Here is an 11571-nt window from a genome sequence, read left to right on the forward strand (position 1 = left end):
TCTTAATTTCTTCACAATTTGTGGAGCCTCTACCTAACGATCTGATAACTCCAGTAATGATTTTTGTGCTTATCATTAATCTCTGTTTCATTTTATGGTCCAGAATGAAATGCTTTGATCCTCAGTGTGGTTTGGTCAAAGTTTCTTCACAGCTTGTGTAGCCCCCTCTATCTTATCATCTGATAAGTCCAGTAATGCAAGGTCCAGAGTAAAATCTTTGGCCTTGGTACAATATATTCCCAAGTTTTGTGGTTAAGCTTGATGTTTTTTGAATTCTTATGAGCCAACGGATGGCAACAATTGTCTCTCTGCACTACAGTAAATGGAATCTTAAATAGTTTTTCTTTTGAAAAAGAATCTTGAATATTCACTTTATGAGTTAAAGTGATGAACAGTATCTTAAGAGCTATTAAAAAAAGGAATTGTGAATGTCTGCACATTGTAAATTTGATTATAAAGTTAGTACTTGAAAATAAGAAGCCATAATCATCCACTTAGTTAAAAGGGCAGTCCGGTGCATTAAAGCTCCTACTATGTGCTGGGTCCGGGGAAGGGCGGCCGACCACTACCACTAGGATCTATTGTATGCAGTCTTACCTTGCATTTCTGAGCAAAATGAAAAATATAGTAGGTAACCTGACTGATATTGTTTAGTTAGTGGAAACTGCAATAATGGTGTGGAGTCAAATGTCAGCTCGAAAATGGTTTCAGATTCTGTTCTAAGAAATAGCAAAGCTATACTCTGTTTGTATAACCCACTGTTTTACTTATACACACACACACACTAGTTGCTCGGACTCGGGTGCAGATTCGAGGGATGGATTGGGCAAAATCTAAATTTTAAGATTCAGGATGCAAATTCAGGTATGGATACGGGTGCGGTGATTTGGCTAAAAGGATTAATTTTATTATGTACAACTAGTAAATTTATACAAAATTTAAATTAATTATCAAAGAAATCAACATGCTAATAATTAATTTAGAAATTATCCCTCTTTTCTAATGAGAAAAAAATATTTATAAATAGCATAATCTGGATATTGAATAAAATGTGTTTATTTAGTGCATATACTTATTTGCAATATATAAAATTTAATCCAAGTGACAATGCTGTGCCTTTCACGTACGTGTCACAACTAGGGGAATAAAAGGGTTATTTATTATTTTAATTACAGTCCCTCAAGAACTGCAATTCTCTATGTTCACGTCGTCTAAAAATATTTATAAATAGCATAATCTGGATATTGAATAAAATGTGTTTATTTAGTGCATATACTTATTTGCAATATATAAAATTTAATCCAAGTGACAATGCTGTACCTTTCACGTACGTGTCACAACTAGGGGAATAAAAGGGTTATTTATTATTTTAATTACAGTCCCTCAAGAACTGCATCTCTCTATGTTCACGTCGTCTTAAATTAGTCTTTTTGAGTTCTGGGTGTCTTCCCAAGACGACTTTCACCTACCTTTGTGGTTCTTCCTCTCAAAAAAGAAAAAGAAAGCCATTCAAGACCTTCTAACTCTCTTACAAATGGCTGTTACGGTCTACTAGAAGTCGAAACACAACCTCGTGATTTTCCTTATAGTATCAAAGGTATGCCATTTCCCATGTCTTAAATCTGTTTTATCTTTTAGTTTGAGAAATCAAATTCTCAATTTTTCTCCAAATTTGTTTGATTCTGGTCAAAGTATTTGGACGGGATTGACCGAATCCGACACGCAGCCTGCATCCGCACCAGTGTCGTTATGAAACGGCTTCGACAACAAAAATGAGAAGTCCATGCAACATGTGTGTGTGTACACACACATACATATACATACACACACACATATGTACATATACATGTGTATCTAGAGAAGACATATGACAGAGTTCCCAGAGAGATTCTGTGGAGGTGCTTGGAGGCTAGAGGGGTGCCCGTGGTGTACACTAAGTCAATTCAGGATATGTATGATGGTGCGAAGACTTGTGTGAGGACGGTAGGTAGAGATTTGGAGCACTTCACAGTTTTGATAGGGTTGCACCAGGGATCGACTCTTAGCCCGTTTCTTTTTTGCTTTGGTGGTGGATGTTTTGACGCGTCATATTCAAGGGGAGGTGCCTTGATGTATGTTATTTGCAGATGTGGTTCTGATCAATGAGACTCGGGGTAGAGTTAATGATATGTTGAAAATTTGGAGTCATACGCTTGAATCTAAAGGTTTTCGGTTAAGTAGAACCAAGACGGAGTACTTGGAGTGTAAGTTCAGTGATATGTCGCAAGAAGATGGAGTGGTTGTGAAGCTAGACTCTCAGGCCATCCAGAAGAGGGAGAGTTTCAAGTATCTGGGGCCTATAATTCAGGGTAATGGTGAGATTGACGAGGATGTCACGCATCGTATTGGGGCAGGGTGGTTGAAGTGGAGGCTCGCTTCGGGAGTTCTTTGTGATAAGAAGGTGCCCCCAAAGCTTAAAGGTAAGTTCTACAGAGTGGTAGTCCGGACGGCTATGTTGTATGGAGCGGAGTGTTGGCCAGTTAAGAACTCCCACATCTAAAAGGTGAAGGTAGCGAAGATGCGAATATTGCGATGGATGTGTGGACATACCAGGAAAGATAGGGTGAGGAATGAGATTATTCGGGAAAAGGTGGGAGTTGCCTCGGTGGAGGATAAGTTGCGAGAAGTGAGGCTACGTTGGTTCGGACATGTGATGAGGAGGGGCCCTGATGCTCCAGTACGGAGGTGTGAGACTCTGGCTACGGATGGTTTTAGGCGGGCTAGAGGTAGACCGAAGAAATATTGGAGGGAGGTGATTAGGCATGATATGGAGCAATTACAGCTTACAGAGGACATGACCCTTGATAGGAAGGTGTGGAGGACGCGGATTAGGGTAGAGGGTTGGGGGGTGGGAGCGCAGAGGTGGTGAGGAGTATTGGAGATTGGTATTAGTTATTAGTTTGTATATGGGTGGTGAACCCCTCCAATAGGTCCTACCTTCAAGCAGAACTGGGTAGATGCCTCCACTTGGTTTAACTTTGTCTTCTTGCATTCCTACTTTTGCTCCCTTGGTCTGTAGATTGAGAAAATCACTCTATGGTCTCAAATAGGCCTCTCGACAGTGGTTCTCTAAACTGTCAGATGCTCTGTCTATACGTGGCTATTCTTTTCGGGTTCACAATAGAGTTATAGCATGTATTCTAAGTTTCACGACTCCTTAAAATAGTAATAAAAAGGATAAAAACAGCCAAATATGATAATAGGGGAGTGCTCCATTGGGTCTGGAGTTTCTGGTTCGTAGTGTTGTGGCTGTAGTTTGGGGCTAGTGGTGTTGGGTTTTTTGCATCCCGTACTAGTTTATTATGCACTTATCTTTTGTGTTTGTTATACGGTTAGTTTGTTTTGTGTACCATACTAGTTTATATGCGCCTACTTTTTGTATTTGTTATACTGTTATTGGTCCTAAGCCGGGGGTCTATCGAAAACAGCCTCTCTACTTCTCTTGAGGTAGTGGTATGGTCTGTGTACACTCTACCATCCCCAGACCCCACTAGGTAGGAATACACTGGGTATGTTGTTGTTGTTGTTGTTGATGATGATGTGTGTAACTGTACACATACACATATACACCTACATATACACGTACATGGACATGTACATACTCTTTATCAGAAGATGTGATAGAGCCACATGTAAGATTGTAAGGTTATACTAAGAGAAATGCTAATTCCCCACCATAGATAGTCATTGATGTGGAGAGGAAGAGTATCAAGTTTACGAAGAAAACATATAATATTGAGAGTTATTGAGAGTTAGGTGGTGGGTACTAAGGACCCGTTTGTCTATGAGAATTATTCACTTTTTTTTGGAAAAGTTTTTTCTCTTTATTTGAAAATCAACGTCTGACTATGAAAATTTCAAATTAACTTGAAGTTGTATTTGAAATTTGGAAAACACCCAAAATCTATTTTCACTTTCATTATATTATCATTTTTCATTTTTACCCTAATTTTTTTCATTTTTTATTGGAGTGACCTCGTTGAAGTTATATTTCATGTCTTGTAGGAAAAGTAAATTCAAATGGTTATATAATTTGCAAAAACTATAACCAAACAACTCCATCTTCAACTCCAACACAACTCCAACCAATATACTTTAGGAAAAGGACATTCAAACAACCAAATATAATTTGTAAAAACTATAACCAAACATAACTCCGTTTTCAACTCCAATTTCAAATGAAGAAAATATTTGTATAGTATGTAGAAGATCGTATATGGGATCTAATGTATGAAATGATGTAACTATGTATTTTGAGATACTACTCTTTAGAGCAAATTTGGTTATATGTTTTAAGTAAATTAGTCAAGGTAGTTGATTTTGCTAGTTTTTCGAAATTGGCGGTATAAACCATATTTAGAAAAAAGTAAATTCAAATTCTAAATATTCTTTGCAAACCGTACGACCAAACACAATTCCAACTCCAACTTTAAAAATTTCGTATAAGATTTGGTTTTCATGTCCAAACGCCCAGTAAATTGCACAAACCAAGTATTTAAGGATATGCTTTGCAAAAAAAGAAGAGGCATACATATATGCAATGGAATGAAATGCCAAGAAGCATCAAGAGTAGCAAGTAAATGCTATGGAATAAAATGCCAGGAAGCATCAAGAGTAGCAAGTAAAGTTCTAGGAGTGTCTAAAGGTCCAGGTCCTTGACCAAAAGATTCGTGGTGGAATGAGGAAGTGCAAAAAGGTGTTAAGAACCAAGAGGCGAGCGGAGACCATAGGAAGGTATCAAAATCAAAAGAAAGGGAAGCATTTGAGGAATATAAGAGAGCTAGGTGAGGGGCCAAACAGGTAGCCAACGAAGTTAGATAGAAAGCTGTTGATGGCTTGCACCAAAGAGTTAGGGACACAAGATGGAGAGAAAAAAATGTATAAACTAGCATGTCCGAAAGAGAAGGGTAAAGATTTAAACCATTTTAAGTGCATCAAGGACGAGTCTTGGAATCTTATTTGGAGATGGTGAGATAAACAAGAGAGAGCAAATTTTGATCAATCGTTTAACTCAAGCCATGAGAATAACTTTGTAGATATTTGTACTTCTGTGCTAGACTGCAGTAGTAGAATTATAACCACAGTGTAAAGGACACCAATAAACTGTGAAAGTTAAAAAAGCTTGTGGACCAAATGGTGCCCCTATAGCGGTCTGTAAGTGCCCCGGAGATACTAGAGTTAAATAACATTACCAAGCCATTTAATGCTACATTGATGAGCGGAAAGATGCCAACTAAGCAAGGAAAAACACTTTGGTTCCCATGTACAAGAACAAATGAGGTATTAAAAGTTGTGCTAACTATCAGGGCATTAAACTTATGAGCCATAAAACAGAACTTTGCGAATTAAATAATAGAGCGGAGACTTAAGTGCACTACAAGAGTGATAGAGGACCAATTTAGATTTATGCCTAGTACGTCTATAAGAGGCTATATTTTTACGGAGAGGATTGATGGAGTTTAGATTTAGAGAAGCCGTATGATAGAGTGTCAAAAAGTGTCCTTTGTTGTGTGTTGAAAAGGAAAAAGGATGTATATTTGTCACAAGCTTAAGAAGGGTGGTAAGAGACACAAAGGAATTCCTCACAACCATGGGTTTTCTCTAGGGCACTATGCTAAGCCCTTGCCTATTTTCACTTGTTATATGGGTGAGCTAACAAATAACATACATGATGAGGTACCATGGTGCATGCTCATTATTGATAATCCTGTTTAATCAATGAATCTAGTGAGGGTTTCAATTAAAAGTTTAAGTTGTGGATAAGTGCTTTATAGAGTAGGGATTTAAAATAAGTAGAAAATAAAATACATGCATGTTAGACAACAAAGTAAGAGAAGTTTAGTTGAGATTGGATGAATTGAGGTACCTAAAATTTAGGCTCAATAAAGATGCTAAGCATAGGATTAAAGCAGGATAGTTGAAAGGGAGGAGTGTCATGAGCGTGTAATGCGATAAGAAAGCTACATTAAAAAGTGGAAGTGAAAGCTAAGTTGTATAGAACAGCCATATGGCTGTGTAGCAACCCAACATATTCACAAGATGGGTGTCATGTAGATGCGAATGTCAAGACAGATGTGTGGTCATACAAGATCATAAATGATCACATCTGTAAGAAGGTGCAAGTAGAGGATAAAATAAGAGAGCATCACTTGAGAGGGTTTTGTCCTGTTACATAGACTTTCAGATATGTCAGTTTTGAGATTTGAAAATATGATTATCGAAGGTGTGAAGCAATAGACCTAAAATTACATGAAATGAAGATATCTCAAAAGATTTAGTATACTCAGAATCCAGACAGTTCTTGCAAAAGATAGAAAACAATGGAAGTTGAGAATCTTCTATGTAGGTGATACCAACTAGAAGATGGGTAGAATAGAAGATTCTTAGTATATTAGAGATGTAACCACTAGAATATATTAGAGAATCCCTAGTGTTTAATAATCATTAACTGCTGAATATTGAAATATTATGGACCCAAAGAATGATATTGAAGATTTATTCTACTGAACTCAATTTTGGGATTGAAGCAAAGTATGAAGTTGCTATGAAATAATTGGTATAGTAGATTATGTATAGTGAAGTGCCAATTCATACTTGCAGATTTTGCATCAAATTATTTAACAGACTAGATGACAGTTGTTTTTGATATGATTTCAATAGCATAAAGCACTTGATGTTCTCTTTTTGCTAAATCCGGTCAAGTATGGAAGGGATAGATGTCATGTTAAGAAACAAGTTTGATTGTACCGAGTTAGAGGTTCGGATGGTCACTCAATTTCGGGTAATAGGACTCCATAGTCACTCAACTTTGGGTAGTAGGACTCCATTTTCAGTCAACTTGATAAAAAAAAAAAACTTTGGGTAATAGGACTCCATAGTCATGAACTTGTTGTCTTTTAAAAGTTACTCAGTTTTGGGTAATTGGCCTTAATAGTCACTCAACCTTGCTGTCTTTCAAAAGTCACTCAACTTTAAAAAGTTAGTTTCCATGGTCATTATTTCAGAAAATATGATTTTACATACCTGTGATGGGATTTGGAGCACTCTGAGAGGCTTCGCGACTATGATTTTTGTACACTTAGCCCCTTCTCTTCCCCTTCTTCACATTAATTGACCTTTCATACATTGAATGTCTTCCTTTGGTACCCTTCAAGTTCCTCTAAAGCCTCTTTCCTTGCAAACATGATTTGTAGATCTTGAAACTCTTTTGCTCTACTACGAGTGAATGGTCTTGAAGGATCCATATCACTCTGCCCTTCTTGAAAAGGATTCGTCCTCGAATCCAAAGGTTCACCTACAACACAGGCAAAAAGATCACTTAACATTATACTCACTTGGCAAGTCAATCATGTGGGCATTATCATTATTCGCTTGTGCACTTTGAAAGGCCCAACTCCCCTTGGACTTAGCTTCTCTTTTCGGACGTGTGGGAACCTTTCTTTGCGAAAGTGGACCCACACCCAATCATCCGGATTGAAGATCACCCTCTTTATCCCACGATTCTACTGATTGGCCACTTCTGAATTATTTTTGTCAATGACCTCATTTACCTTGGAATGGATGTTCATCATTTCTCTTGCTCTTTGCTTGGCATCTAAACTCACAACAACATGGCTAGACAAAGGAATCATGGTTGATGGAAACAAAGGTTTAAAGCCATAACATGCTTTAAATGGGGATATTCCAATGGGAGAGTGAAAAGACTGATAATATGCAAACTCAATCAAGAAAGAAGTTGGGGTTCCCTTAATCATACGCCTAAGCATGCTTTCAAGAGTCCGGTTGACTACTTCGACTTGCCCCTTTGTTTAGGGTGGCAAGTAGAGAACATAAGTTTGGTACCCAGTGTACCCCATACACTCTTCCAAAAATGATTAAGAAACTTGACATCCGTATCACTCACAATAGTTTGAGGGACCCCATGCAATTTAAGCACATTAATGACAAACAAAGATGCATCAAAAGACGCGTCATCACTTATGGCATGGAATGAAATGAGTCATTTTGAAGAATCTATCCACTACCATAAATATGCTATCATGTTCTCTCTTAGTCCTAGGAAGGCCCAACACAAAATCCATATAAATGTCCATCCATGGGACCACTAAGAGTAGGGAAATGAGTATACTTACCTTGACGCTGACTTGTGGATTTGGCTTGTTTGCAATTTGGCATTGTCCTTGAACAAGAAACCATCAAACAATTGAAACCTATCGACCCGTTTCCTTTGATTTAGACTTTCGAAAACCTTTTTGAAGTTGGGATCCATAGAAAAGAATCCCTCCAAGCTTTCAAATCCCATCATCCTAGAAGCTAAAACATTAACCAACACATACCTTCTTGATAGAGCATCCGCTACCACATTCTCCTTGCCTTGCTTGTAGTTGATGACATAGGGGAAGGTCTCAATGAACTCAACCCATTTAGCATGCCGCTTGTTCAACTTGGATTGCCCCTTAAGGTGTTTATGATCGGTCCTTATTATGAGTTCCTTGTGCCACAAGTAGTGTTGCCAATGAGCCAATACCTGCACAAGTGCATACAACTCCTTGTCATAAGTCGAGTACCTAAGAGTAGCTCCCTTTAACTTTTCACTAAAGTAAGCTATTGTTTTCTCTTCTTGCATCAACATACCATCTATACCAACACCCGAAGCATCGCACTCAAATCTCAAAAGCTTCGTCAAAGTTGGGTAGTTGGAGCAAAGGTGAGGAACTCAACATGGATTTCAAGGCTTGAAAAGACTTTTTTTGTTCACCACCCCATACAAAAGGTACATCTTTTTTGATCGATTCGGTTAAGGGAGAAGCAATTGAACTAAAACCTTTCACAAACTGTCGGTAAAAGCTTGCTAAACCATGAAAACTTCTTACGTCAGTTGCATTGGTTGGAGTTGGCCAAGATTTGATGGATTCCACCCTCCCTTCATCAACCTCTATACCATTTGCATTAACCACAAAACCCAAGAAGACAACTTTCTCAAACAAAATGAGCACTTTTTAAGATTAGCAAAGAGTCTCTCTTGTAGTAAGACATCAAAAACTTGTTTCAAATGGGTCACTTGTTCTTCAATGGTTTTACTATGCACAGGTATGTCATCAAAATAAACCACCACGAACTTGTTGATGAACGGCTTGAAAACATGGTTCATCAATCTCATGAAAGTACTTGGAACATTGGTCAACCCAAAGGGCATTATAGGCCACTCATACAACCCAAACTTTGTTTTGAAAGCCATTTTCCCCTCATCACCCGGTTTCATGCGAATTTGATGGTACTCACTTCGAAGGTCAATCTTTGATGATACGGAAACAAAGTATGGAAACGAAAAACTAAACTATGATACGAAAACAGAGCTAAAGATAGATAGAGAAAGCAATAAGATAGACATAATGAAATAATTGAAAGCAAATAAAGTGTAAACCCTAAACCCTCAATCAATTCACCAAGCAAAGCACCTAAATCTTACGTAGACCTTAAGGGAATTGAATTTCTGAGCAAGCCATGTTTCTAAACGAAAGATCAACATAAGCGATTCCACGCTTGCCTCGCACTCTTACAAGCGTTTACATTCATAATTCATCAAAGTCTAAGGAAATGAAATGTCTAAGGTCCTATTTATATTCTAGGGTTAATTATTACATCTTATGAGCCCAAAAATGACCCATTTGGGAAAGACAAGGCATAGAAGCCTACTAAGCATCTGCTTGAGCAATTCTAAACCATATGGGGCGCACATGGGGCGCATAGTGAACTGTTTTGACCCGCTCTAGCAGATCTAGAGCGGGTTGGGCTCACCTCCAAAGCATGCGGGGTGCATGGCGCCTTCCAGGGGCATTCTTGCCCCATTTTGCCTTCCCCTGGCCTCTCTAACGTCCCTTGAACCTCCTTGATCATCATAATCATACAATGGCACCCTTTGATATCCACCACGGAGTCATCAAGTGCTTCTTGACCCATAAGCATCCTCTCTGACGATCCGGAGGCCATTTGGATAGATTGTATCATCCTCCCCTTCTTGAAGAAGATTCGTCCTCGAATCTACAACCTTTAAACACAAGAGTAGAACACAACCAATATTTCCTCGAGGCACGAGGGTTAGCACTAGGGTTAAAATCGAAACACCCATGCCAAGGAGACACCCATTTCACATGTAACCAAACATCCTTCAAGACAATGGAAGAGAAGTTAACATTTAAAGTTCAAAAGAGTTGGCTATGATAAGCATCAAGAAATTCTCCTAAGTTAGTTCCATTAACATGATTGCGAAACAAATCACTATATGTTGGAACATTTAAGGGTAAAATCAAATAGTCATTAGGGTGTAGGTTACCCTTCCTTTCACAACAAAGCATGTGTGTACACAAAACATTCTTAGCGCCAACATGGCCATCATCATAGGCAAAAAGATAGAAAAGAAAAGATTTAAGGCCACCATTCTCATCTAAATTACTCTCATACATGAGTATATATATACAGTACGATAGGGCATGACAATTGAAACACATTTCATCTTTTCTCTTCAAGCAACTTCCTACAAGAAGTGCATTCACCCATGGAATCATGCAATTAGAGGAATTGAAGGGTCCATGAGAAACCAATTCACTCTAAGCCAAATGGTATCCCCTAGAAGTTAGGTGACTTCCTTTCATGGCACTTAGCATGCTCCTAAGAGTACTTCCTATTACTTCAACTTGTCCAACCACACAAGTGTGACAAGGATTAGGAAACATAAATTGTACATCAAGTACTCACCAAGGACTCTTCTCTAAGCAACAAATTGATTGGGCATTAAGATTACAAGACCTACACAATTCAAGCGCCAAAGGCAAACACCATAAAAGAATCATGAAGACACTAATACTTTCATGATGTGATATGATATCAATCAATTTCAAGGGTCTATACAATATGAGAAAAATATCATCATGCCAAGGTTGCTCACACTTAAAAATATAACCAAGCATCAAAATGATCAGTCAAGCGTGTGTAACCCCATACTATAGAAACTACTTGGCCATTCAAGAGATTTGGACAACGAGGAAGGCTAAAGGAACCATGGTAATCAATCAACTGCTCATGAAGGCTCACATGGGTTCCATGTCTCAATAAGTACATAATCCCTCTATAACACTCATCTTTGTTGGAGATCCTTCCTTACACAACTTTGGTCCTTCAAGTAGATTAGAAATCTTCAAGAAGGACTCTCCATTATAGGGATGAGTTCCAACAACCTCAACCATGGTTTGCTTGTCATCTTGAACAAGCACCAAGTGGGGTAAATAAGAGCCGCCACATTCCTCATGGTCACCTGGTTCAAATGGGTAGAGTGGCGGGAGTCACATGGATGAGTTCCAACAACCTCAACCATGCTTTGCTTGTCATCTTGACCAAGCACCAAGTGGGGTGAATAAGAGCTGCCACATTCCACATGGTCACCGGGTTCAAATGGGTAGAGTGGCTGTAAATATGTGTTTAAGCAACACTCCTCTCCCCCAAGAGTACCACCAATACAAAGAGTTATATCCTCTA

General features: G+C 38.5%; 1 pseudogene; it reads left to right on the forward strand.

Moving 5' to 3' along the window:
• The first annotated feature begins 2 nt into the window (after positions 1-2).
• Positions 3-2725, forward strand: LOC124896602 (annotated as a pseudogene).
• The last annotated feature ends 8846 nt before the right edge of the window (positions 2726-11571 follow it).

The sequence above is a fragment of the Capsicum annuum genome, chromosome 3, assembly GCF_002878395.1.
Source record: "Capsicum annuum cultivar UCD-10X-F1 chromosome 3, UCD10Xv1.1, whole genome shotgun sequence".
NCBI classification, from domain to species: Eukaryota; Viridiplantae; Streptophyta; class Magnoliopsida; order Solanales; family Solanaceae; genus Capsicum; species Capsicum annuum.